Source organism: Procambarus clarkii, chromosome 81, assembly GCF_040958095.1.
Source record: "Procambarus clarkii isolate CNS0578487 chromosome 81, FALCON_Pclarkii_2.0, whole genome shotgun sequence".
In the NCBI taxonomy this organism is placed as follows: Eukaryota; Metazoa; Arthropoda; class Malacostraca; order Decapoda; family Cambaridae; genus Procambarus; species Procambarus clarkii.
In genome coordinates, this window is record NC_091230.1 from 3,725,746 (window position 1) to 3,752,680 (window position 26,935).

General features: G+C 44.4%; 1 long non-coding RNA gene across 1 annotated transcript in view; it reads right to left on the reverse strand.

Annotated features, from left to right (window-relative positions):
- Positions 1-7,402: 7,402 nt before the first annotated feature.
- The window catches only part of LOC138358106 (uncharacterized), a 39,243-nt gene continuing 19,710 nt past the window's right edge, over positions 7,403-26,935 (reverse strand). The window contains exons 2-3 of the long non-coding RNA XR_011225222.1: positions 14,254-14,344; positions 7,403-7,495 (exon numbers count right to left, since the gene is read on the reverse strand). This is a non-coding gene — a long non-coding RNA (uncharacterized lncRNA). The remainder of the gene's footprint in view (positions 7,496-14,253; positions 14,345-26,935) is intronic.

Consider the following 26,935-nt stretch of genomic DNA (forward strand, 5'->3'; position numbering starts at 1 on the left):
TGCAATCTCTGGTATAATAAAGTCCTGTTTAAATTAATTAATATGATCATTGGTTTAACATTGTTTTTATCAATATGTTTTAATATCTTCCAGAAAAATATAATATCTGGCATAATGTGGTGCATTACAATGTGATCACTGGTATGATATGGTCCTGTACAATATGATCACTGGTGTAATATGGTCCTGTACAATATGATCACTGGTATAATATGATCACTGGTATAATATGGTCCTATAAAATATGATCACTGGTATAATATGGTCCTATAAAATATAATCACTGGTATAATATGGTCGTGTATAATATGTTCCTTTACAATATGATCACTGGTATAATATGGTCCTGTACAATATGATCTCTGGTGTAATATGGTCCTGTACAATATGATCTCTGGTGTAATATGGTCCTGTACAATATGATCACTGTTATAATATGGTCCTGTACAATATGATCACTGGTATAAGATGGTCCTGTACAATATGATCACTTGGGGTGAAGTACAGACGTGTCGCCTGGCCTCTCTGGTAGTTGGGGTGTTTGCCGATTTCGTCGCCAGGGGGTGTGGGCGTCTCTGCCCCATCCCCCTCTGCTGTTGCTGTCTGGCTACATGTTGACGTGGCGAGCTTGACATGGGAGGCCATCTTCCCCCTGTTGTGCGGATGAACTCCGTGGGCTTGGAGTTCACTGGTCGTGCTGGATATACGGAAATCGAGATGGTTATGTGTGACATGCTTCGTATCCCAGTGATGGCCATCTACAGTGTTGAGCTTATAACTGCCCACCGGGTTGTTTTCAAGTTCGTGAGTGATGAGGATTACAGTGACTTCCTCCGACGTTACGAGGGGCATTCATTGCCGTTGCCGGGGTGGTGCCGGCTCTGTGTCCATCTCGGACCATAGTGGTGCCCTGACTTATGTCAGTGTGCATGGGGCGCCCCTGGAGTTTCCCAAGGACCTCCTCCGACGTTACTTCCAGAGGTTTGGAGCGGTCGTCAGTGTGTGGGTGAACACGCTCTCCTCAGGTAGGTATGCAGGTAGGCGGACGAACATTCGCACCTTGGGGATGCGCCTGCGGTTGGATATTCCATCTTCTGTCCAGCTTATGGGATACTATGTCCGGGAGTACTATGCCCGGCAACCCTGTACCTGTTTCCGGTGTGGCCTGTTGGGGCATCAGGCTGCCGGGTGCACTGCGGCTCCGGTTGCTTCTGTCAACTTGTTCCGGGAAGAGGATTTTCCCGCCGGTCCCTCTGGAGGAGGACTCCGGGGGTGAGGAGGTGAACGTCCCGTTAGCTGATGAGGCTCCCCTAGCGTCGCCTGACATTCCTCCGGTTGTCGCAGACCCTCCTCCGGATTTTGCGGTGCCGTCGGATGATTCTCCTGCTTCTGTCACTGTCCCCGCTGCTCCAGTGGGCCTTCCTGGTGCTCCCTGTGAGGCGTTGCCGTCTTCTTCTCCCTTGTCTTCAGCTGCTGCGCCTGGCCCTGTGTCGTCACCTCGGGTCCTGGCTGTGCTGGGAGCTGGGGCTGCTGCAGAGCCTCCTGCTGTGTGTGGCCCAGTTCCCCCTGTGGTAGAAGCTGCTGCCGTTCTGCGTCGGGCATCGGTTCGTCCGGCAAGTGGTGCCCGTGTTTCTGGGTCCGCATCCGGCTCTGACGATATCCGGCCAGTGCCCAAACGTTCTCGGCGTTCGTCTTCTGCCTGGGCCGATGTTGGTGACTTCAGTGACTGTGGGTCTTCGGGTGTCAATGGTGTGGCTCCGGATGCGTCGATGTCTACACAGTTGGCGGTGTCGGAGGTCCAATGGCCTGCTGGTACTGGTGCCTGTCTCTCTGACGTGTCTTCTGTTATTTCTCCACCAGAGGGCTCTCCGCAGTGGGGGGGAGGGGGGGGTGTAGTGGCTTCCGGTGACAGAGATGGTATGGATACAGGTGCTGGGCGTGGCCTGGTGGTGACATTACGGAGGGATGCACGCGCCGTCCGGGTTCCCTGCCATTGTCTGGTGTGCCCGTGGTTGCGGGTGCCCCTGTGGTGGTGCCCTCTGTCGAGCTCGTTCTTGAGAGGATGTACGTTGGGGCCCTGGGGGGCGTGTTGCCGGCGCCTGTGATGCCCCCGGGTCACAGGAAAACGATTGCCGAGTAAGTGCTGTCTGATGAACCAGAGAACTTTCTTGGTGGGCAGGTTCCCTTCCTGTGGGGGCGCGTGGCGGCAACTCGCCTCGTCAGTGATACCATCTGGGTCCCCTGTTTGCGGGTGTTTGTTTCCGGGGTTCCGGATGTTATGGCTTCCCCTGTGGATGTGCGAGACCCTCGGCAGTGGTTGCTCTGGGAAGCGTTCAATGTGCGGTTCCCATGGGCAAGGTTTCCGAGCATGTATGTCCACTGATTTCCTGGTTGTGTGCTTTGGGTAGTACTGTATGCCCCTCTGGCCGTTTGCTTGCCCTATTGTGTTGTGTGCTCGTGCCTCTCCCTTTGTTTGTTGTGAGGCCAGTAGTTTGTTGTGCGTGTTCTTGTTCATGTGCGTGTTTTGTGTTAATATACCCTGTGTGTTATATTTCTGCCTTACATGTTGTATTGTTTTTTGTTTCTGCTTGATGTATATTATAATTTCTTATGTATATTATGTTATCTTTCACGTTGTACTTTATGATGTGTTTTGTTGTCGGTCCTTCTGGCCGGTGACTATGTTTGATTTGTTTAATGTGTTCTTATGTTTTGTTTTATTGTCATTATTTGCTTGCATGATTGCTTGTTTACATTGTCTTATATTTTGTGTTATGTTCTTGACTTGATGTATGCTGTGTTTCTTTTGCGTTTGCACCAGTTATGATTATTGTTGTCCTGTGCTGTCGGTCCTTCTGGCCGGTGGTTTTCTGTTTTGCTTTGTTGTTGTGTTCCAATGTTTCATTGTATTTAATTGCATGCATTCATGTAAAAAAAATAAAAATAAAATATGATCACTGGTATAAAATGGTCCTGTACAATATGATCTCTGGTATAATATGGTCCTGTACAATATGATAACTGGTATAATATGGTCCTGTATAATATGGTCCTGTACAATATGATCACTGGTATAATATGGTCCTGTGTAATATGGTCCTGTACAATATGATCACTGGTATAATATGGTCCTGTGTAATATGGTCCTGTACAATATAATCACTTGTATAATATGGAAGAAGAACAGTTACAAAGTGGTCCATATAGAGCGGCAAGAACAGGGAAGAGACGGGAACCCTCGGCAGCACCCCAACTTTAAGAGAACTATTTTCCGTTCAAAGAGAAAGTTAGTCAACACAGTCTGATGAGTTAGTCATCACAGTCTGATGAGTTAGTCAACAGAGTCTGATGAGTTAGTCAAGACAGAGTCTGATGAGTTAGTCATCACAGTCTGATGAGTTAGTCAACACAGAGTCTGATGAATTAAAGTCAAGACAGAGTCTGATGAGTTAGTCATCACAGTCTGATGAGTTAGTCAACACAGAGTCTGATGAATTAGAATCAACACAGTCTGATGAGTTAGTCATCACAGTCTGATGAGTTAATCATCACAGTCTGATGAGTTAGTCAACACACACTCTGATAAGTTCGAGGAAAACGTCAGTGGGAAGCGGGAGATGAAGAAGGCCCTCAGACGCCTTCTAATTAAAAGGAAAGGCAGTTCTAAGTTAATAATAATGTTATTATTATTAACTTAGAAACGAGAACGTCATCAAGGGGGAACATTTGTAAACACATCAGTCGACATCAAGACCAAGCATCTTAGAGGGGAGGGGAGAGGGCTGCAGGTGCAACCTTTCTATTAAGTCATAGGAGTGAAGAAGGTGGGCAGGAGAGTGACGAAGGTGGACAGGAGAGTGACGAAGGTGGACAGGAGAGTGACGAAGGTGGGCAGGAGAGTGACGAAGGTGGACAGGAGAGTGACGAAGGTGGACAGGAGAGTGACGAAGGTGGACAGGAGAGTGAAGAAGGTGGGCAGGAGAGTGACGAAGGTGGACAGGAGAGTGACGAAGGTGGACAGGAGAGTGACGAAGGTGGGCAGGAGAGTGACGAAGGTGGGCAGGAGAGTGACGAAGGTGGACAGGAGAGTGACGAAGGTGGGCAGGAGAGTGACGAAGGTGGGCAGGAGAGTGACGAAGGTGGACAGGAGAGTGACGAAGGTGGACAGGAGAGTGACGAAGGTGGACAGGAGAGTGACGAAGGTGGACAGGAGATTGACGAAGGTGGGCAGGAGAGTGACGAAGGTGGGCAGGAGAGTGACGAAGGTGGGCAGGAGAGTGACGAAGGTGGGCAGGAGAGTGACGAAGGTGGACAGGAGAGTGACGAAGGTGGACAGGAGAGTGACGAAGGTGGACAGGAGAGTGACGAAGGTGGACAGGAGAGTGACGAAGGTGGGCAGGAGAGTGACGAAGGTGGACAGGAGAGTGACGAAGGTGGACAGGAGAGTGACGAAGGTGGACAGGAGAGTGACGAAGGTGGGCAGGAGACTGACGAAGGTGGACAGGAGAGTGACGAAGGTGGGCAGGAGAGTGACCAAGGTGGGCAGGAGAGTGACGAAGGTGGGCAGGAGAGTGACGAAGGTGGGCAGGAGAGTGACGAAGGTGGACAGGAGAGTGACGAAGGTGGACAGGAGAGTGACGAAGGTGGACAGGAGAGTGACGAAGGTGGACAGAAGAGTGACGAATGTGGGCAGGAGAGTGACGAATGTGGGCAGGAGAGTGACCAAGGTGGGCAGGAGAGTGACGAAGGTGGGCAGGGGAGTGACGAAGGTAGGCACGAGAGTGACAAAGGTGGACAGGAGAAAAGGTTTAAATTGTAGACGGTAAACGGTAGAAATTAGGAAGAGAAGGACAGATGAAAAGTAAACATTTTACGGGATCAGAGTCAGGAGAACACGGACTATAGAGCTCTCTTAGTTTATGGTTAAAAGAAGTTTTAAGGCGATCCAAAGGGTTAGAAGTTAGAGGGGCATATGTGCGGGAGTCAGAGAGCTAAACATCAGCCTTCTGGTGGTAGTCCACACGGTCCAGGACAGTTGAACATCAGCCTTCTGGAGGTAGTCCACACGGTCCAGGACAACCACCGAATTGCCTTTGGTGGAAGGAAGGATAACAGTGGAGTTGTTAGCCTTCAGGGAGGCAAGGGCAAGCTGGGAGCCACGAGGAAGGTGGCGGCTGTTAGAACCACACTGCCATGAGCGGGGATAAGGGCCCCCAAAGGAAGACAGTAAATCAACTGTCAACTTGGTTTACTGTCCAAAACGTCCTAGACGGTCCGTCCAGGACAGACCGAAACGTCGTCGTCCCTTCATTTTCTAGTGTGTGGATTGGTCAACATACTTCAGCCACGTTATTGTGACTTATCGCTTGATACAACAGTGTCTGCAAGATGAGGTTTACGAATTTGCCAGTCTAAATGTCTTCCATTCTTGCTTCGTAGGCTTTCCAGTCAATTTATTTCAAGCTGAAGTCTTCAAGTTCCAAAAACTGTGTTTTATCTTTATATGCTTTTGTTATAATTTCGCTCATGATCACTATGAGGCCCTCTCGTTTGTCATCCAGCCCTTCCTCTATCCATGTGTTGCTTGCTGGTGGGCTGTAGGTTTGAATGATTAACAGTTTATCATCCTGATTACAAATCTCTAGTAACATTATGTCATTATCTTGTGGCTTGTCAATTAAAATTTCTCTTTGCTTCAGGGATTCTTTCACTGTCACGTCACGGCAACTCCTTCACCTTGACAAATTGTTCTGTTACATTTCAAAATTGAGTAGTGCCTCGGGAATAAAACCGCAGGGTTTGCTTTAATTTTGTTTTTTCAATAATCTCTGGCGTCGTAAGCTGTATTGTATTGTTTAGCTTTAATATTTGTTTATCTCACTCCATCTATGTTAGTATATATAATTTTCAGGAACACGTTCGGACTCCCTTTGTCTTTTATTCCGCTTTCCTCTAAAAAGTTTTGCTTTGTATATATATACCACTTCACAGGCTTCCCTATCACCTTGCAGACAAAATGACTTTCTTGTATCTTTGTTCCTACCCTTGTTTAGATGTTTTATTTCCTTAAGGTTAAGTTTTAGCTTTTCCCCATCTTCCATTGAAAAATCTCATCCTAATGATCACAGTTTTCTATTTTTATAATTTAGCATTTTCCTGGCATTCCAAAGCACTTCTGATATTTGTTTCACTCCATTAAATATCACCCTTAATGGGCGATTCTTATCTTTTTCATATTTTCCTATTCTCCTAAAATTACGGACATTTACCTCTGACGGGAGACCTTCTCCTAAACCTATTATCTTCTCAATGACTTTTACCTCATCTGTTGCTCTGTCCATAGACAGTATCTCCTTTTGCAAACACCCAAAAATTATTATGGACTTACTGGTTCTTGGGAAGTGAGGTACCTACCTTCCGGTTTGTAGGTACCTACCTACAGTGTTTTGTGCAAATATACTGCTGGTAACCAGCTCGTTCCTCAATGCTTGCATAATGTCTCTTTCTTGCTTCTAATTTCTGCTTTTCACTGCCAAATATATTTATTTATTTATTTCTATTTTACAACTTGTGCATATTTTTCCTTCACTTCCTCTTTACACTTTTCCAATCTTCTCCTAGATGAGTTGCCGCTCAAGATTTCATTTGGCATACCTTTGCCTAACTCCTTGTTTTGGCTGGCAAGCAAAGATGCACTGAGACCTACAAATTTATGTTTTCCTATTAGCGCCTTCAAATTCATCCCCTTAATTTTCCATGTGTAATATTCTTTCCATATTTCCCTGATTTGTTCTTCTTTTTTTGTTCAAATTTAAGAAATTTTCCTTTATAATACTTTAGGAAATCTTCAGTCATCACTAACTTGCCAAGAAAACCACCCTCAATTATTTCTTTCATCGTGGAAACCGAGACATTGCCATATGTTGTTGTTGGGAGTCAGTTCATTAGACATCCGAGGGTAAGAAAGGCGGGGCCCAAGACCTAACAGGAAGAGGTCGTGTTTATTGAGCCAGAGCATCACCACGCTCTTTAGAGCATAGAACCCAATATTAAGTGAAACTCTTCCACAAGACATTCACAAGTTTCTCATAACGTGTCATCATAGCACCTGCTGACTCTGATCCATGACCCATGACCTACCTTCCGGTCCTTACCGTTGACCCTGGACCATGACCAATGACCTACCTTCTGATCCAAACCGTTGACCCTGACCCATGACCTTTGACATACCTTCCGGTCTATACCATTGACCCTGGACCGTGACCCATGACGTACCTTCCAATCCAAACCGTTGACCCTGACCTATGACCTATGACCTACTTTCCAGTCCATACCATTGACCCTGGAACCTTACCCATGACCTACCTTCAAGTTCAAACCATTGACCGTGACCCAAGACCTACCTTACAGTCCAAACCGTTGACTCTGGCCACGTTGACGTACTCGGTCGTTGAGACGTGCTCCAAACTCTTCAGGAGAACCTTCCTGCTGTCCGCTGCCAACCACACAACACTGTTAGCTCTTAACAACCTTAAGATGTACTATACAAATAACAGTAATCTTAGAAGCCAAATAAACGAGTTAAGTGTACATGCGTACACAATAACACTAGATATAAGATATTATTGCGCAAATAGACACATTGGGGAATGAAGAAAATTCATGAATACCAATTATCTCACACGAACAGACAAATGAGACGAGGAGGTGGAGTAGCAATATTTGCCAGGGAAAAAATTAACTAATATCAAAGAGGGGATCAACACTGTCCCGCTCCCACAAACTATTTGGTTACAACCACTGCTCGATTTATAGGGAACTAATTTTAGTGGAATAAACTGGAGAAGGGAAAATTGAGACTAGAACCGTCCCAAACCTGAGCCGATGCTCGAATCATAGGATCGAACTTGGTCCTAGTCAAAAAGTGTGTGGAAGGTCCACACACAGATTGGGACGGGTGTTGTCGCGGGGGTAAAAATGTAGTCAAAAGTGTGTGTAAGGTCCGTAGATTGGGAAAGGTGTTGTCGCAGGAGTAAAAGGGGTAAGAGGGCATAAAGGGACCCCCCTCCCCACGGCTGGACCAGGGTAGGTGTTACGAACCCAACAACATCTTCGGAGTATGGAGTAGCGACGTCAGCGCCATCTGTGAGTCGGCTCTCTAAGCCCCCCATGGGTTCCGACGTAATGTGGACAATGCCATCTGGTGGTGGCTGTCTAATACCTGCAAGTGGCTCAAAATTCCTGTCTTGGTCAGCCAGAGGGGTCGTTGTGAGTAACCTCTGGTGAGGTGGCGAATCAAGACCAGCGCCACCTAGGGTGTGCTACAGAGCACAATGTCAACTCCCCAGTGGGTTAGTGGTATTTCCTAGTTTCACCAGTACCGGCAAGGTTATTGATGACGTTTTTGTGTCAACAGAGGTGACGTCTGGGGGCAGCGGTACTGGAGACGGCAGTTCATCTTGGGCAGTCCACGGTCTCCCGACATGGTCCTGGAAAGACGACCATGTAAGCCGCCGCCGTTCTGAAGCAGTGTGGTAGCTGCTAGTTACATAATGTTGAAAGAGATCGGCGTGCCTCCAGAATTGGCTTAGGGGAGAAACTGACGGCAGGGAGGTACCTGTTGAGTAGTGCTGCTAGCTGGACGTTAGAGACTGCTGCCAGGAGACCGGTACCCCTGTATTGGTTTGTGACCGCGCTCAGAGTGTGGGTGAGGTCCTCTGCCAGCGAGTAGCTGGAGAGCGGTCGAGGGAGGGGTTCAGACACATCATGACACTTTCAGTGGGCTGGCCCATGTACAGGTGGACTCGCCAGTGTTTCCCAGTAAGGTTGGATAAGTTACTGGGCAGTGGAGAAACACTGGGTTTTGACGAATCTGCACGTGAGCACGTTCATTATCCTGAGTGAAAGGATATCCTTGCATATAGGTGTAGAAATAGCCATTTGTTCTTTTATATATATTTAATGGTGATGGTGTACATATATATAAACTTAACGGTAATGGTTAAATATATAATACATTGGTGAAAGGAACAGCGTTTTGTTCATGCCCTCCCTGCTTTATTTTGCACTATATCGCCACTTTCTTGAAAGCGTACTACGGACTCTGGATCGGATACAGCACATAGGTTCCTCCAACAAGAACCCGGTTTCTAGTCTTAAGTGGTCGTAACAGTTGGAGACCGAGCTTTAAAAATGGGTGGTTAGGGCAGGGCCCGTTAAGGAGGATAGGAGAGAGGGGAAGGGGAGGGGAAGGTAGTCGGTAGCTTTGACTGATAGTGGGTCTCATTCTCAGGATTTATTTTTTTAAAGTGAGACCCCTCAGGTCTAGGAAAGTGATTAGGTGGGCGGTTTTGGCAATGGGGCATGAAGTGTGAGGGTGACACACACACACACACACACACAAGGAGTCAGTGAGGGATTATTGAGTTATGTGTGTGTGTATTACGAAAAACGTTGTATCTCGCCGATACCACCGCCGGTGAGCTGAGTCGTAACAAGGGAGGGCAGATTTGTGTCTCGCTAACCTGTCCTCTTACAAAGAACGTCACTTGTGGCCGTTTGCTCCGTATGGCCGAATATAGACGTAATTTGAAAATGGAAAAAAAATGAAAATAATTTTTTGTTTTCAACAACAGTAAGTTAAGGGTCCTCTGATAGGTTAGGTGGGCAGGAAATTCTGTTTCAAAACGGTATGAAAAACGTTAAAGAAAAGTTTCCTCTTTTAAAACGAGAATTACGTTACTGACACAGTTTCGCGCTCCAGAGACGCAGTCCCTCCGTTCGAAATTTTTCTCAAGGACGTTCACCAGGGACGCAGGTTGCGCCCCAAATTAAAATATTTGTTAAATTTCAAATTTTTATCCGATCATTCAGGGACTAATTTTAAAATGGGCGCCTTTAGATTGCGCATAATATACCATAATAAACGACGTAGCATGACAATTGAGGTCAGAACACTGGAAAGATTATGAATACTTTTGCTGCGTTGAGTGTCAAAATTAAAATATTTGTCAAAATTCCATTTATTGTCCTATTATTATGGGACAAATTGTAAAATGCGCGCCTTTATATTGTGAACAATTTAATACCAAAAGTGACAATGTAACACGAAAATTAATGTTATCAAACTGAAGAGTATCCACACTAGATGGCGGATGTGCCAGTTGGTTCTGGCTCACAGGTAACACATAGGTGCGCCCTAGCCTACATAAGTGTAAAAATGTGCTTAACAAAGAGAGGTCCCGCCAAACACACATCGAAACTACGGCGTTGGTACAACGTTCGAGCAAGTTTTAACACCTAACCAGTTATAACAACCAATATAGCAAGTTGTAACAACGTTCTAATACGTCATAAACACGTTAAGCCAAGATGTAACAACTTCTTTACAAGTTGTAACAAGCGGAAAATAGACATTTACGGTTTGTGTTTCCAGGGGTATTAACTGCAATCACTTTTAATACATATATTTCTCTAAATTGATGAATTAGACATAAAGGGAGATGTGACAATCTTAATTAAGCACTCCAACACTAAATCCCCTGGGATGAACCATGCCCAACTTCCCAGGTAAAAAACTACCCTTTGATTGCTGAAGATAGATTACCCATGTATACAATACAATTCGATATATATAATTGTCTACATCCTATCTTTAAACAGCTAGACTGTTAGTGACGAGGATGGGTTGACGGGTTTGGTGGATACCAGGGAGGAAGTTGTTAAACAGATGGATGTGTTCATGCCAAACAAGTCCCCAAGGTAAAATGAGGTATTTCCTGGAGTACTTGAAGAATGTAAGGAGGTGTTTGGTGAGCCCTTGCCTTGCATATTTGGTGGATCACTGAAGTCGAGCGAGGCACTAGAGTTGTGGAAGGTTTCGGGTGTGGTACAAAGTTATATGAAGAGAGATAGCTCACTTGAGGCGAACTCTTATTCAATTAGTTTGGCATCTATTGTGGGAGGGTTGCTTTGGATTGATGAGCACAGGGGCCATTTGTTTAATGTGAGGGGTGTTCGGGTTTGGTAGAATTATTTTCGTTCTTCCACAGGTATATCTCAGTTGATAGCAGGGAAGATTGTGACATTTAATATTTTGACTTTGTTGGAGTCTGTGATACTATTCTTAATAAAGGACTCATTGGAGGGGGTAGGGGGTGTATGGTATTGTGTGTGGTTGTCTTGGATTAGTTTGATGCTTGGTTGTTTCAGAGAAAGCGGAGAGTTGGCATAGGTATAGATGAGTCCAACAGGGAGGCCGTTGAGGGCGGAGTGGCCCAGGAGTCTGTCTTGGGACCTCAGCTGTTTACATCTATCTATATAAATAAATATGTAAATGTTCGTTTGTTCAAAATCGTTAATCTCCGAAAGTTCTTCAACGATTGGTTTGAAATTTTGACACAACGTTCCATTTGCATACGAGTGTTTTTATATACATACTATATAGATGTCACATCTGTGACAGGTAAAATACATTTAAAAAAAAAAAAACTTTCTCGTGCGAGGGAAATCTTCAAAACGTCTTTTCAGATTGCTTTGAAATTTTAACACGACGCTGTATTCGAATACGCCCGTGTTTTTATATACCTACTATATACATGCCACACACCTGTGATAGGTAGAAACATGCTTTTTTTGAAAAAAACAGCTCCATATATTGCATGTAAAGGCAACACATGAAGTAATCTCCGAAAGTTCTTCACCAATTGCTTTCAAATTTTGACACGTTCTATTCAAATACATGCATGTTTTTATATACCTTCTATATACATGCCACACCTGTGACAGGTAAAAACCTGCGTTTTTTTGGAAAAAGTGCCATCTGTTGCACGAAAAAACAACACTCACACTATACTAAATGTTACAATTCCATTTTAATGTTTCTGATTGCATTGAAAAATTTAATTCTCATAGATTTCGATTTATTTTCATTTTGATTTAATTTCTGTCTGACATTGCATTGGAATTGAGCTGTGTTGTTCACCATACCATTCATTTCATGAGTATAGTTAATTTTTATAATTTTTCATTTTTTCATTTTGTTTTTTTAACTTTTCTTTTTATTTTTCAGTGAGGGAACATCAAATCATTTGATGTTCCCATTTTTCTGATGAGAACATCATATCATTTGAAAACTGATTGGACTAGGGAGTGGGTAGGCTGTAGGGACGAAAGTGGGGGATGGTGGGGAGGACTAAGGGATTGGGGAGGGGTGTAATGGTGGGGAGGATGGGGGAGAGGGGGATGTTGGGGAGGACGAGGGGATGGGGGAGTGGAGAATAGTGGGGGGGGGGGACAGGGGCAGTGATGGAAGGTGGGGAGGATGAGGGCACAGGGGAGGGGGGAATTGTGGGGAGGACAAGGGTACAGGGGAGAGGGAAGGACGGGGGAATGGAGGATTGGGGGATGGTGGGGAGGACGAGGGGAGGAATGGTAGGGAGGACAAGGAGACGAAGAAGGGGGAATGGTGAGTAGGACGGGGGAGACAAGGGAGGATTGCTGGGGCTCAGAAATGTGCATGCATTGCTGAGCCATAGCAATGTGTGGCCGGGTACAGTTAGTATATATATATAAGTTCAGTTTTAGTCTCCATACCATTGAATGGACATAAATTCACTTGAATACAAACAGAGAACGATGACAACTAATCCCAGAAATTAGAAACTTTGAGAAGAGATGTAATAAAATCTTAATTTACATTGTCTAGAAAGACGAAGAGTAAGGGATGACAATGCTGAAATATATACATGGATAAAGATGTGTATAACGGACGAAAACAAGGTTTTAAATTTATCAATCTATATAAATAAAAATGGAAATATTCGTTTGTGCATAACCGCTAATCTCCGAAAGTTCTTCACCGATTGCTTTAAAATTTTCACACGACGTTGCATTCGAATAGGTGTGTCTTTTTATATGCACACTATATAGATGCCTTCCCTCTGACAGGTGTAAACATGCGTTTTTGAAAAACAGTGCCATCTATTGCACATAATAGCAATATGCACACTATAATAAATGTTACGAATTCCATTTCAATGTCTCCGATTGCATTGATAAATTTTATTTTCATAGACTTCGATTTTTTTTTTATTGAATTATTTTGTTTGACATTGTGTTGGAATTGAGCTGTGTTGTTTACCATACCATTCATTTCGTAAGTATAAGTATAGATGCCACACCCGTGACAGGTAAAACTACGCTTTTCTTGAAAAACAGCGCCATCTATTGCATGTAAGAGCCACACACACTATACTAAATATGTTACAATTCCATTTCAATGTTTCTGATTGCATTGATAAATTGAATTTTCGTAGATTTTGATTTTTCATTTTGATTTAATTGTGTGAATTGCATTGGAATTGAGCTGTGTTGTTTACTATACCGTTCAATTTCGTGAGTATAGTTTATTTCTTATTTTTTCATATTTTCATTTCATTTTTAACTGTTTTTCTTATATTTCAGTGATGGGAACATCGCATCATTTGATGTTTCCAATTTTATGATGGGAACATCAGACCATTTGAGAAGGCATCGGACGAGGGAGTGGGGAATGGTGGGGATGATGAGGGGACAGAAGTGAGAGATGGTGGGGAAGACGAGGGAACAAGAGAGGGGGTAATGGTGGGGAAGGACGAAGGGACTGGGGAGTTTGGGATGACGGAGACGAGGGGATGGGGGGAAGGGAGAATGGTGGGGAGGACAAAGGGACAGGAGTGGGGCACGGTGGGAAGGAAGAGGGGATGGTGGAGTGGGGATGACGAGGGGACGGTGGAGTGGGGAATGGTTGGAAGGCCAAGGAGACGGGTGAGGAGGGAATGGTGGGGAGGACTGGGGGACAGGGAAGGTTGCTGTGGCTCAGCAACGCAACAACGCGTGGCCGGGTACTGCTAGCACAAAATAAAATTTGTTGAAAGATCTGGGTTAATACTGCTTTGGAAACACGGTTGTTGTTTTATGGAACATATTGCCTGATAAAACAATAGGCGTTGGATCGCTGGATTGGTCCAGGCAAAGGTTAAAATATATGAACGAGTTTGGGTGGAGTTAAATAGGAGCTGCCTCATATAGGCCAATAGGCGTTTTACACTTTTCTATAGTCTTGGGTTACTCTTAATGATGATATTATTAACAACGTAGAGATCATTGTACTTATCAAAATAGCTTAGAACTTGTGTATTAGGATTGCTCTTGTCCTGTCCCGGGAGAGGGGGGAGGGGGGGGGGATAAGTCATAAACTGGGTCACACCTTACCTGGCAGAATGTCGGGGTTCCTGTTCAGGTGGGCATGTTTCGGGTCCTTAGCAAACTTGAAACTCAAGTCCTTGGGCATGTCCTTCAGCTTCTGTGAACAATAACAGTGTTATCATATTCAGCATGTTAATAAGTGGTGAGTGAAAAACACTCGATTGCTTCAGTTTAATGTGTATAGAATAGTATAATGAGCTCGGAAAATATGTAATACACAACACTAATGTGCAGGGAGCTTTGCCACAGTTTAATAAGTACACGCGACCTTCTCAGGATTTCACACACGATGATCACCGTCGTCCTTCTGAGTCGAAGATGACCATGACATCAATATATCAGGTTGAAGGTCGGTGGCCTGTGTGCCCGTTGAAAGAGGGTGAGACCATTATGGGTTCAGAAGGCTCGCCCACATACACACGGGACGTTTGTGGGTAAGTGCTACTGCAGGGGGTGGAGGTTGCTCTAGCTTTGCACGCGGCATGTTTCCTCTGGGACTCTACAGTCCGTCTATTCTTTGCCGCACCGGTCACTGTGGTGACTTTGCTTTTCCTAGTTGGAATATCTTAAGCAAACGACTCCCAAGTGTTGGGGTTAATGTCCAGGTCTATGAGGATTACTTTGAGGAAATACTTGAATAGTTTCTTCTGCCACCCAACTGAACTCGTGCCCTGACATAATTCTCCATGCAGCAGCCGTTTTGGCAATCGGCTGTCAGGCAGTATGACAACGTGACCTGCCCATCTGACCTGAGTTTTCTGTAGAAGGGTGTAGACGCTGGGAATACCGGGCCCCTTCCAGGACCTCCCTGTCCAGGATTTTGTCTTTTCACCTGATGTGGAGGAGCCTGCGGAGACAGCTTAAGTGAAAGTGATTAAGTTGTTCGGCGTGTTTGCTGTAGACAGTCCTGGTCACACTGGCATAGAGAAGGGTGACGAGTATCACTACAATGTTGACCTGGCAACTGCACATAGTACAGTACAGTCAGGACCAGTGTTGCTGCTACCTGATGACTTGTGTTGACCTCTAGCTCTGTTGATGCTTCCTGATGACCAGTGTTGACCTCTAGCTCTGGTGCTGCTACTTGATGACCAGTGTTGACCTCTAGCTCTGGTGCTGCTACTTGATGACCAGTGTTGACCTCTAGCTCTGTTGCTGCTATGTGATGACCAGTGTTGACCTCAAGCTCTGGTGCTGCTATGTGATGACCAGTGTTGACCTCTAGCTCTGGTGCTGCTATGTGATGACCAGTGTTGACCTCTAGCTCTGGTGCTGCTACTTGATGACCAGTGTTGACCTCTAGCTCTGTTGCTGCTATGTGATGACCAGTGTTGACCTCTAGCTCTGGTGCTGCTATGTGATGACCAGTGTTGACCTCTAGCTCTGTTGCTGCTATGTGATGACCAGTGTTGACCTCAAGCTCTGGTGCTGCTATGTGATGACCAGTGTTGACCTCTAGCTCTGGTGCTGCTATGTGATGACCAGTGTTGACCTCTAGCTCTGGTGCTGCTACTTGATGACCAGTGTTGACCTCTAGCTCTGGTGCTGCTATGTGATGACCAGTGTTGACCTCAAGCTCTGGTGCTGCTATGTGATGACCAGTGTTGACCTCAAGCTCTGGTGCTGCTATGTGATGACCAGTGTTGACCTCTAGCTCTGGTGCTGCTATGTGATGACCAGTGTTGACCTCTAGCTCTGGTGCTGCTACTTGATGACCAGTGTTGACCTCTAGCTCTGTTGCTGCTACTTGATGACCAGTGTTGACCTCTAGCTCTGTTGCTATGTGATGACCAGTGTTGACCTCTAGCTCTGGTGCTGCTATGTGATGACCAGTGTTGACCTCAAGCTCTGGTGCTGCTATGTGATGATCAGTGTTGACCTCTAGCTCTGGTGCTGCTATGTGATGACCAGTGTTGACCTCTAGCTCTGGTGCTGCTATGTGATGACCAGTGTTGACCTCTAGCTCTGGTGCTGCTATGTGATGACCAGTGTTGACCTCTAGCTCTGGTGCTGCTATGTGATGACCAGTGTTGACCTCTAGCTCTGGTGCTGCTATGTGATGACCAGTGTTGACCTTTTTTTTTCTTTTCTTTCTCGTAAAAGAAAATACATAAAATATACAATATAAAGGTACCGAAGCATCAAAATAAAACCGAGCATCTGCTCCACATCACACAAAAACACGCGAAGTCAGAAATGCAACGTAGAACATTCAAAATAAGCTTCACAGCAAAATACAGAACAACGAACACATAATAACAAGAAACACAGATTACAAGGCACATAGAGCAAAGAACGTAAAAGGAAACATAAACAGAACAAAAATTTAAAGACATAGGAACACACAATAAGGAACCGCACCACCCAGATGGGGCGTGCCAAGTATGGACATTAAACTACAAACGTACACAAAAGAAAAACACCAGAAAACAAAAGTAACAAACATAAAAACAATACAAAACAGACACATTACACACGGAACATGCGGCACACCACAAAACAAAGAAATAACGCACGACCGGGAAACAAAGCGACAACCACACCCCAAACACACATGAAAGAAAATACCGGAACATGCAGGAACCGGCAAAGGAAACACAAAACACACACAAATAAGAAAGTGTGCACACACACACACACAAACATAACACCACAAGAACACAACACAGAATACAACATTCAAACACACAGGCAAAACAATAGCACAGTATAAACAAAACACAAACAAAACAACTAAACACAACGTCCAAACGAGGCGAGCCAAAAACATAGATACAAAACATACATATAGTAGACAAGGCAACAATTACAAAAATACAGGGTGTATATAATTCAAGCACTCTGCTTATTTGTCCGGGAACACCAGCGCCGGAAAGCGCAACCAGTAAACCTCCCAAATCAGCATGACGTCATTGGGCATTTGTCTACCAGGAAATGCACAGGGCCGAGGCATCAGATCCGGCACCACATAATATAATCCCTTCACCTGCGGCACCCAAATAGTAGAGGAGCACCACGGGCTCGGACGCACCCGGCCATCCAAGGTAAGTTTCAAAGACTGCGACGCAGGGACCACGTCCCCGGAGGCAATGACCAGAGACGGGTGCCGCACGAGGGGGTCGAGCACTGAGTGACGTACTTGGTTTGTCATAGGGAGCCGCACTGGGATTCGTACGGGGCTTCACACCAGGGGTATCCGCATGGGGACACAGACGCGCCAGGGCCCCCACCTCCGGGCACATCCTTCTTCAGCACCACGACGAGGTCACGAGCACCGAGGGCAATCACGCACGGAGAGGAGCCAACAGCAGGAGGCGCAGGGACGACACAGGAGGCAGCACAGAGCCCTCCACAGCACCACCAACCACATCGTCACACTTGACAGCCCACTCATGAGGGGGCAACACATTCCAAGCCGTCCGAGAACACTTGGACACAGGTCGCTGATCATCCGAACTGTCGCCACCAGCAGGAGGCATGTGAGTAGAGCCCTCGGCAGGCCGCACCACACTGAGCAAAGTGCAAGCCGGAAGTACACCATCCTCACCAACAGGGGTTACAGGCCCATACCCCACATGCGACACAGGGAACAAGCACTGGAGACAGGGCATGTGAGGCCAGCGGAGACGAGGGGGCAGACAGAGGCGTGGGAGCCGGCAAAGGGGAAGGAGCCAGTGGAAGTGAGGGAGCCAAATGAGGCGAGGGAGCCAGCGGAGGCGAAGGAGCTGGCTGATGCGAGGAAGCAGATGACGGGAAAGGGTCTGCAACCACCATAACCCCGACACCCACACCACCAACCGCACTTATGGGCACGACGGCCGAGGAATCCGGTAACACCACCGGAGCAGCAGACGGCAGGAAATCCTCCCTCACCACATCAGCACAGAGAGAACTCGTCATCCCACTCCAACAGCCTCCAGCAGGACGAACTCCAGTTCCAACAGGAGTGACCAAGAATGCAGCACTTGCAAAACACAAATTTGCGTCAGCCAACATTGCATCCGTCCTCATACAAGGGGCACTGCCTAGAACCGAGAGATCCTCTTGCTCTGCAAAGGAGAAAAATCCAACAGAAAGGGAGCCAAATGAGGCAAGGAAGCCAGCGGAGGCAAAGGAGCTAGCTGATGCGAGGAAGCCGACGACTGGGGCGGGTCCGCAAGCACTATAACACCCACACCACCAACCGCACTTATGGGAACGACGGCCGAGGAACCCAGTAACACCACCGGGACAGCAGATGGCAGGAAATCCTCCCCCACCACATCAGCGCAGAGAGAACTCACAGTCACACTCCAACAGCCTCCAGCAGGACGGACTCCAGTTCCACCAGGAGTGACTAAGAAAGCAGCACTTGCAGAACACAGATTTGCGTTAGCCAACACTACATCCGTTCTCATACAAGGGGCACTGTCCAGAACCGAGAGTTCCTCTTGCTCTGGCAAAGGAGGAAAATCCGCTTCAGGAAACACGTTAACCCGTTCATACATCCGAGTGTTGCACGCAGCAGCCAAATGTACAATGTGGCCACAATTAAAATATGTCCGAGTTTGCTCACGGGAGTAGAAGCAGACCATAAAGCCAGCAATTGATAGGGAAGGTACATTCCCACGAAGAACGGCGCATTCAAACACTTCAAACGGCGCAATCTTAATAGACAGGTGGTGTACTCCTCACTCAGATTCGTCAGTCACAGAGACTTGACCGTAGCACAGCCGCACCTCCCAATCCTGTCCAGAAATTTCCTGAACAAGCCACTCTCAGCGAACTTCACAACCACTCTGTCCTCACGAACGACCTGAAGACCAGCGAGATCTCCCACTTTCATGTCCATAACATCAGTGTTGCTGATGATACCAATATCCACCCTACAGGAAAATGTCAGCCCTGCCGACTCCTTCCTCTGCAGTGGCGGCACGTAAGTCCCTATACTGAGACTGAAAAACAGTTACCCCGTAGTGGCAAACTACAACTCGACAGGGCAACCGCCAATCGTCCAACGTAAATACCAGCCAGGAGCAGAGAGAGACCTCAGGAACGTCCTACTCGGTTGGTTGTTGGCACCACACTCAGTATTGACCTCTAGCTTTGGTGCTGCTACCTGATGACCAGTGTTGACCACTGGGTGCTGGTGCTGGTGTTAGGGTGGTGGTGCTGGTGTTAGGGTGGTGGAGTTGGTGTTAAGATGGCGATGCTGGTGTTAGTGTGATTGTGCCGGTGTTAGGGTGGTTGAATTGGTGTCAGGGTGGTGGTGCTGGTGTTAGGATGGTTGTGTTAGGGGTGGTGTGGCTGGTGTTTGGGTGGTGGTGCTGGTGTTAGGGTGGTGGTGATGGTGTTAGGGTGGTGGTGTTGGTGTTTGAGTCGTGGTACTCACCTAGTTGTGGTTGCTGGGGTTGAGCTTTGGCTCTATGGTCCCACCTCTCAACCGTCAATCAACTGATGTACAGATTCCTGAGCCTACTGGGCTCTGTCATATCTACATTTGAAACTGTGTATGGAGCCAGCCTCTACCACATCATTTCCTAGTGCACTCCATTTATTAACTACTCTGACACTGAAAATGTTCTTTCTAATGTCTATGTGGCTCATTTGGGTAGTCAGCTTCCAACTGTGTCCCCTTGTGCGTGTACCACACACGTTAAATAATCCATCCTTGTCTATCCTTTCAATTCCCCTGAGAATTTTGTATGTGGTGATCATGTCTTCCCTAGCTCTTCTGTCTTCCAGCGACGTGAGGTATATTCACGTAGTCTGTCCTAATAACTCATGCTTCTTAGTTCTGGGACTAGCCTAGTGGCATACCGCTGAACTTCCCAGCTTCGTCTTGTGTTTGACAAGTGTTGGAAATAACCAACAGTTTTATACATCTTTGTATTTAATGCAACCTTTGTATTAACCACGAATAGTTACTTACTAATAAGTTTAATTTTGTAGTATACTACTACTTACTGGAACTCCATTATTTAGTTGATATTAAACATTCTAGAGGAAATTACTTTAATGTAAATGATTTTACTTTAATTTCCTCGATTAGCTCCACAACTTTAATAAATCAATTAATGTTACGCAAAATTCTAATTTATCACAGAAGAATTTAATGTGATATTAATACTCAACACTACCTCTTTCTTCCTTAGTCAATTGCGATATATACATATACATTTACGCTCGAGATGTCTATCGAGAGCCGCGCATGCGCAATAAGGAAGAGGAGGAAGACGGGAGAGCGTCACTAGACACGAGAACATGGCGTCGTGTAGCAGAGCTACATTTTGATCCTACTTATTTCGCTCCCACGACCAGTAGAGCGGTGCCACGTTATCTGGCACAATAGCCATGTCCCAGACTAGCATATCTGCAGTTCCAAAGTCAACGTCTTTCAAGCAGCAGCAGCTGGAGGACGAAGAATTGTTCAAGTCTCCACATCAATGGACATGCAGCTCGGCAGCTAGGTTCACCTGTTTGTTATCATGTGGCCACAGTTAACATTTAGGCTAGTTGTCGTTAGGCAGTAGAAAAAATAATAAAATCCCGTACGTGGCTTTAGTAAATTTACCATCTAAATAGATGATTATTTTCATTAATTTCTCCAGAAGAAGTTTACAGTGTTTGAATAAATTGCACAGATATTAGCTGATGATTTTTATAGTTATCCTTATAATTTAGGATGCATTGGTAGTTACCTATTATGTAAAAGATTTCTACAATGTAATTGCCTTTCAGTACCAAGGCGACGCCAACCGAGGTGCTAGGCTTCTCCACCTTCATGTGCAACAATTTACCCTATGCAACACGTCGTCGGTGGAGTGTGGCAACCGATTACACCTCTCTAGACTTACAGCCAAGCTGTCCCTTTTTTATCTGTAGCAATAACTCTGTAGTTACAGCAGTGATCTCTCAAAGAGATCAATTACATTAACCCATTGATTTACATATACTGTACTATTCTATCCAGCAGCATATTGAGGTGCATTTACCTCCAATTAATATTATATAAGCAACCTTATTTACTTTCATATTTTATTTACTCTGGTGAAGAACCAGCACCAGAATAATGCTAGGGATGTATTAATCTTTTAGCATGTAACCCCCCAATTTTGTGTAAGTTAATTTGACTCCGTTTATATAAGAAATACCGTTTCACTAAGATCCATAGGACACTAGTTCTAGGGATCAGTTTTTCCATTGAATGTTCACTGTTGGATCGAATGGTGATAATTGATTAGCTAACCGGACGAAAATCCAATATTGGCATTCGAGTACTACTCAAAATATTAGCTATCCATTGTTAGGTAGGTAAATTAACCTCTAAACGAGGTAGTATAGTCTATTCAAATACATTAGGCTATTATATTGATATTGAACTCCATTGAATGAGCCAATATCCCAGTTACATCAGTAACCACTATTTACTATCAGACCAGCCCTTACCCAGCAAGATGGAAGCAGCTGACAAAATGAAAAGGACCCTTATCAGTCTGAAAGGTCATTTGACCCGACAGATTACCAAGTGTCAAAATCTGTCACAACAGTCACCTGTTGACTACATTGAATTAGAGGACTTACTTCAAGTTGCTGAAGGTAAATTCAAGCATATTAAACAACATATGAATCTGTACTTGACAGAACTTTACCAAACCTCAATGAAACTGATCTTGAGGACATTGTAAATGATTTAGCCCAGTATGAAGATGATGTACAGGTTAAACTTCAACCCTTTAAAAAGCAAATTGCTAAAAACAAATTAACAACAGCCTCTACTGCACATCCAGATCGTGATGATCAAAGATCAATAGATCAATATACCCACATTCTCTGGTAACGAGAATGAGAGTTGGGATGATTTCTGGAGTAAATTCGTGGATGCAGTAGAATCTAAAACTAACTTCCCTAAAACAACCAAGTTCACTTATTTGCAAGGCTTGTTAAGAAATGAAGCCCTGAAGGTAATCTCTAACATAACACTGACCAGTGATGGTTACGACCTAGCTGTTCAATTGCTTAAGAGCAACTACGATAACAAGGAAAAGACTATTACTATCTTAGTCCAAAAATTGCTGGATTTACCATCTGCTAATAATTCTACAAATTCTCTCCAAACTTTCAGACTAGAGCTAGAATCTTTACTCAAGGCCTTAAGCCTTAAAGTCGAAATTCAGACTGCTGAATGGATGACAAAAGTAGTTGTAAGGCGCAAATTACCAAGAGAAACTTTAGATAAATTGTGTACTATGTACAATAAAACCTCTCTGACCATGAATGAAATTACAGAAGGTTTACATACCCTAGTCGAAAGACAAAGAGCCAACCAAGATGGGAAGCGTGTTTCAAACTTCTCAACTAACTCTCATCATAAACCCCAACGTACTGCAACTACTGTAGTAAAACCAGATTTCAATAAATCATATCCGAAATGGAAATCTGGAAATGTAGGTACATACACAGTGAACCCTTCAAACCCCGTAGTGAGCACCACTCCTACGACTTCTCCTACAGTGAAGAAGTGTTTGTTCTGCAATAATGAACATCTTACTTATAAGTGTAGTACTTATCCAGACCATAACAACCAAATTCATCATTTGCAAGAGTTACACAGATGCACAAGGTGCACGGGTCCTCATGACCCCAATAACTGTACTGTCTCCTTACGTATGTGCAACAAGTGCCACAAGGGTAGACACCATTACTCCTTGTGTGGTAGTGATCAGTCAAGATCAACCAATCCTCATAAGAAAATTGGAAAATTTACTTCTGTACAGTATTGCAAGGTGCATCAAGACATATGTGTACTTGCAACAGAGTCGAATGACACAACTACGTTACCAACAGCTCAATTAAAATTAATAAATAAGGGATCTAGAATTTCCACTCGTGGTCTCTTTGACCAAGGTTCACAGAAAACCTTTATTTCTCAACAGCTAGTTGATCAGTTGAAACTGAAGCCTATTGCTCGAGTGAATTTGAATATATCTGGATTCCTAACCAATAGTGGACCTCGTGACTACCAGGTTGTTAAAGTCTTGGTACGTTTAGGAGGCTGCACCAGCCCAATTCAAGCCATAGTCGTTGACAAGATCCCCTCAGATTTACATGTTACAGGTCATGATCCATATTTATGGTAGATCTCCCGTTTCCAGTGACCTACTATACACTATGGAGAGTGGCAAACATAGTGCTCCTGCACACTCTTTCAGTGTGCATGCACGCACACACTGTGTGAGCGTGCGTGTGTGCGCGTGCGTGTGTGAGTGTGTACATGCGTGTGTCACGAGATTAAGTGTCAACCTCTATCCGGAATGAGCCACTTTTGAGATTTTAGTATATATGATACACTGAACAAGAATTTGATAATATTTTACCTCACTCTGTACACCAGAATACTTGGCAAGAGGGGGGGGGGGGGTTATTTACCAGTCAGGTCTCCAGCTCACACAACCAGGTGAATAAGGAAGATGTCTGGATGACGAGGTGACGCGTCGTCGCCTCCCAAGTGGTGATTCCCTAAGTGCCAGTAAATTGATGACGGCGGTTCTTCTCTATCTAACACAAACCTCTGGAGTCCGTCACTGTATCGTTATGTCTGTTGTGTAACAGATCACTAATTTACTGTACCACTATTCACTATAGTCCAATATGTAAACAAAGCATCGACACCTCCCACTTAGCCTGTGCTGGTGAATGATCACTGTTTAACACAAAGTTCTAGTGATGGCAATGTATTTTTATTTCCTATGCGCGGCGGTTATACAATCTGTGATACCCTAGAACTGTGATCTATCACTGTAGCCTTAATTAACTCGAGAATAATTATGTTTATTGTAGAGTACGACCACCGACACACTCCCTCGGCGGCTGACTTGACTCGATTGTGGTGTTGGTGTTAGGGTGGTGCTGCTGGTGTTAAGGTTGTGGTGTTAGTGTTAGGGTGGTGGTGTTTGTGTTAGGGTGGTGGTGCTGAAGTTAGGGTTGTGGTGTTAGTGTTAGGGTGGTGGTGTTAGGGAGGTGGTGTTGGTGTTTGGGTGGTAGTATTGGTGTTAGGGTGTGGGAACCGACCTGTGAGATTTATATTTATTTAATTTATATGAATTTATTTATTTATTTTTACGGTAATTTATATATTTCGATATCAATTCGTATGATGTTAAGTGGATTGTACTTCTGCAATAATCTCACAAATCGATCCATACACGTTAGGGGGGGTTTATATTAAATTTGTATATATGCAGCCAATCAAACTACAGTATTAACTACATATATTAGTATATATTGAGGAGGTTCCTTATCTTATTGTACAGCAGGCTTAGTCCACCAGGTATAACTAGGATGTAGACACCAAATTATCCTCGATTGAGGCTAGCTTCCATCACCCTGGTAACTTATATACCAAGCTTGCTTTCTCTTCTTGACCTGTCCAAGGGCGCTAGATGTAAAGCCAGAAACCTAATATATGACAGCTATATCAGAGAAAACACTGTATAATGAATCATAAGGACCAAGGCTGAATTACCTTTTTTGAGTCGATCATTTGTGTTCTCACCAGTTTGCCCAATATCTACCTAACATTAATGACCAAAAATTATTAGATAAATGGGTTTCGGAAAAACACTTCCCTTCCCGTGTTGATGATGGCAGAACTTTGGTCTCCATAACACTTCGTCCAAGAGAATTTATAGGAGCTGAATTTGCCCCACGACTCTGGTCTAACAACAATGGCTGACCTCTCCTTCTCACTGACGCCTCCCTCACTTTGTAGAGATGTCAGTAACTGATAGAAGGGTCACATTTACTTTATTTTGATACTGATAATTAAGTTAATTCAAATGAGATGTTTTTATGATGTAAAAGTCCAGACTAATGTATTTAAGAATAATTCCAACACAATAGTTGGTGACTTACAATAGTATGTGGCAATGATATCCCCAGTTCCTCTCAGACAACGCTAGAGGCAGGACGTACAGGACCTTGTGTGCTGATATTTATCCTACCTCAAGTAATAATACCAAGAAGTACATGTGTGTGTTACTCCAAGACCCTAAGCAAGACCTACACAAAAGGAAGTAACAATACAAACAAAAAGGAAAGAGGAACACACAATACTGGGGAGCAGGGAGGGATATCTCTCAAAGCAAAATCTCCCCTCGTGTGCCTCTCACGACGCCATAGCAAGCACAAGCCACCTACCACAGCAACACTTGCTTTCATCGATAATCTTACTAGTCCAGGGTCCTACCAGACAACTATTGCACTAGGTCAACGTCTCCAAGTAAGGCAGTTATTTCCAACAAGAACATTACTTCATCCAGGGAGGAGGAAAGGCCAGCTTCACCCAGCCATTTTGAATTTCAAACGTCCAGGGACGCTGCAGCCTACTCGCCCAGATTTTCGTTGGTGCTCCCTAGCTACTATTATCGCCGCCGAGTGTCAACTCCAGCGCCTTTTGAAGTGTACTGCTCACTGGATGGAGTATTTTCTACATTACAACATTCATCTGTACTCTTCGTTTCTGTAATCGTCGCCCTCGTCCTCCCATGACGTCACGGCAGCCCATGACGTCACAGCAGTCCATGACGTCAGCCCAGGTTCAGGAAACCGATGCCAGGATCGCCTCCGGATGTAAACAACGCCGCCACTCTCCTCACCCCCCCCCCCCCCCCTCCCAACACGACTCCTCATGGATTGTTTTTCACGATAGCCAACCTTGTTCTGAGGATACCACAGATCGAAGCTAAGTAAACTATAGTTGGTACACTCTGTGCTATACAATAATTGCGATTTAATAAGGAAATAACCCTGTATATCAAATATTCTTTCCTCCAGTGACTTGATAAGAGGAATTAGCTGCCCATTCCTCACTCAATTCCTTTTTGTGGTGTTTGGTGCTACAAGTTCCATTGTTCATTAGTAATGTTATGTTAAGTGATTCCAAGTACATTCTGGTGCAGTGTATTAAGTATAAATAATATTGTTTTTTTCAGCAGTTGAAGTGCATTATAGACAAATTTTATGTTTTCCCCAGACCTTAATCTGAAGTTTCCTTTAGCATTTTATATTAAATGTTACGGTATCTGTGTTTATAGTACTGTACTCTATAACTTTATTATAAGCTAATTACAGCAGTTGCTATAACATTGCAGAATATTCTTGTATTCTTTCCACAGTGATTATTATTATTATTATTATTTACACATTTACAGAAAGTTAATGTTTTAAATTCTTGATGCCTTATTGCTACATGTTCTGCATTACATGATAATTCTTTTGTGTATATTTTTCTACATTTTATCCATTATTAAGTATCATATTGTACTACATGTTGAGTGTTGTATACTTGTGTAATTATTTTCATGAAATTTACATCTCTCAGTTTTATGATAAAATTTACTATGCTCTACCTGATCCAATTAATTTACATAACTCTAGTTTCAAGTCATGTGCATACCAGATTGCATATTTAATTTACAATTTTGCTGATTCATATATTTTGTGTGTGTGTGACATTTCTCAGTTTTATGATAAAATTTACTATGCTTTACCTGATCCAATTAATTTACATAACTCCAGTTTCAAGTCATGTGCATACCAGATTGCATATTTAATTTACAATTTTGCTGATTCATATATTTTGTGTGTGTGTGTGATATTTCTCAGTTTTATGATAAAATTTACTATGCTTTACCTGATCCAATTAATT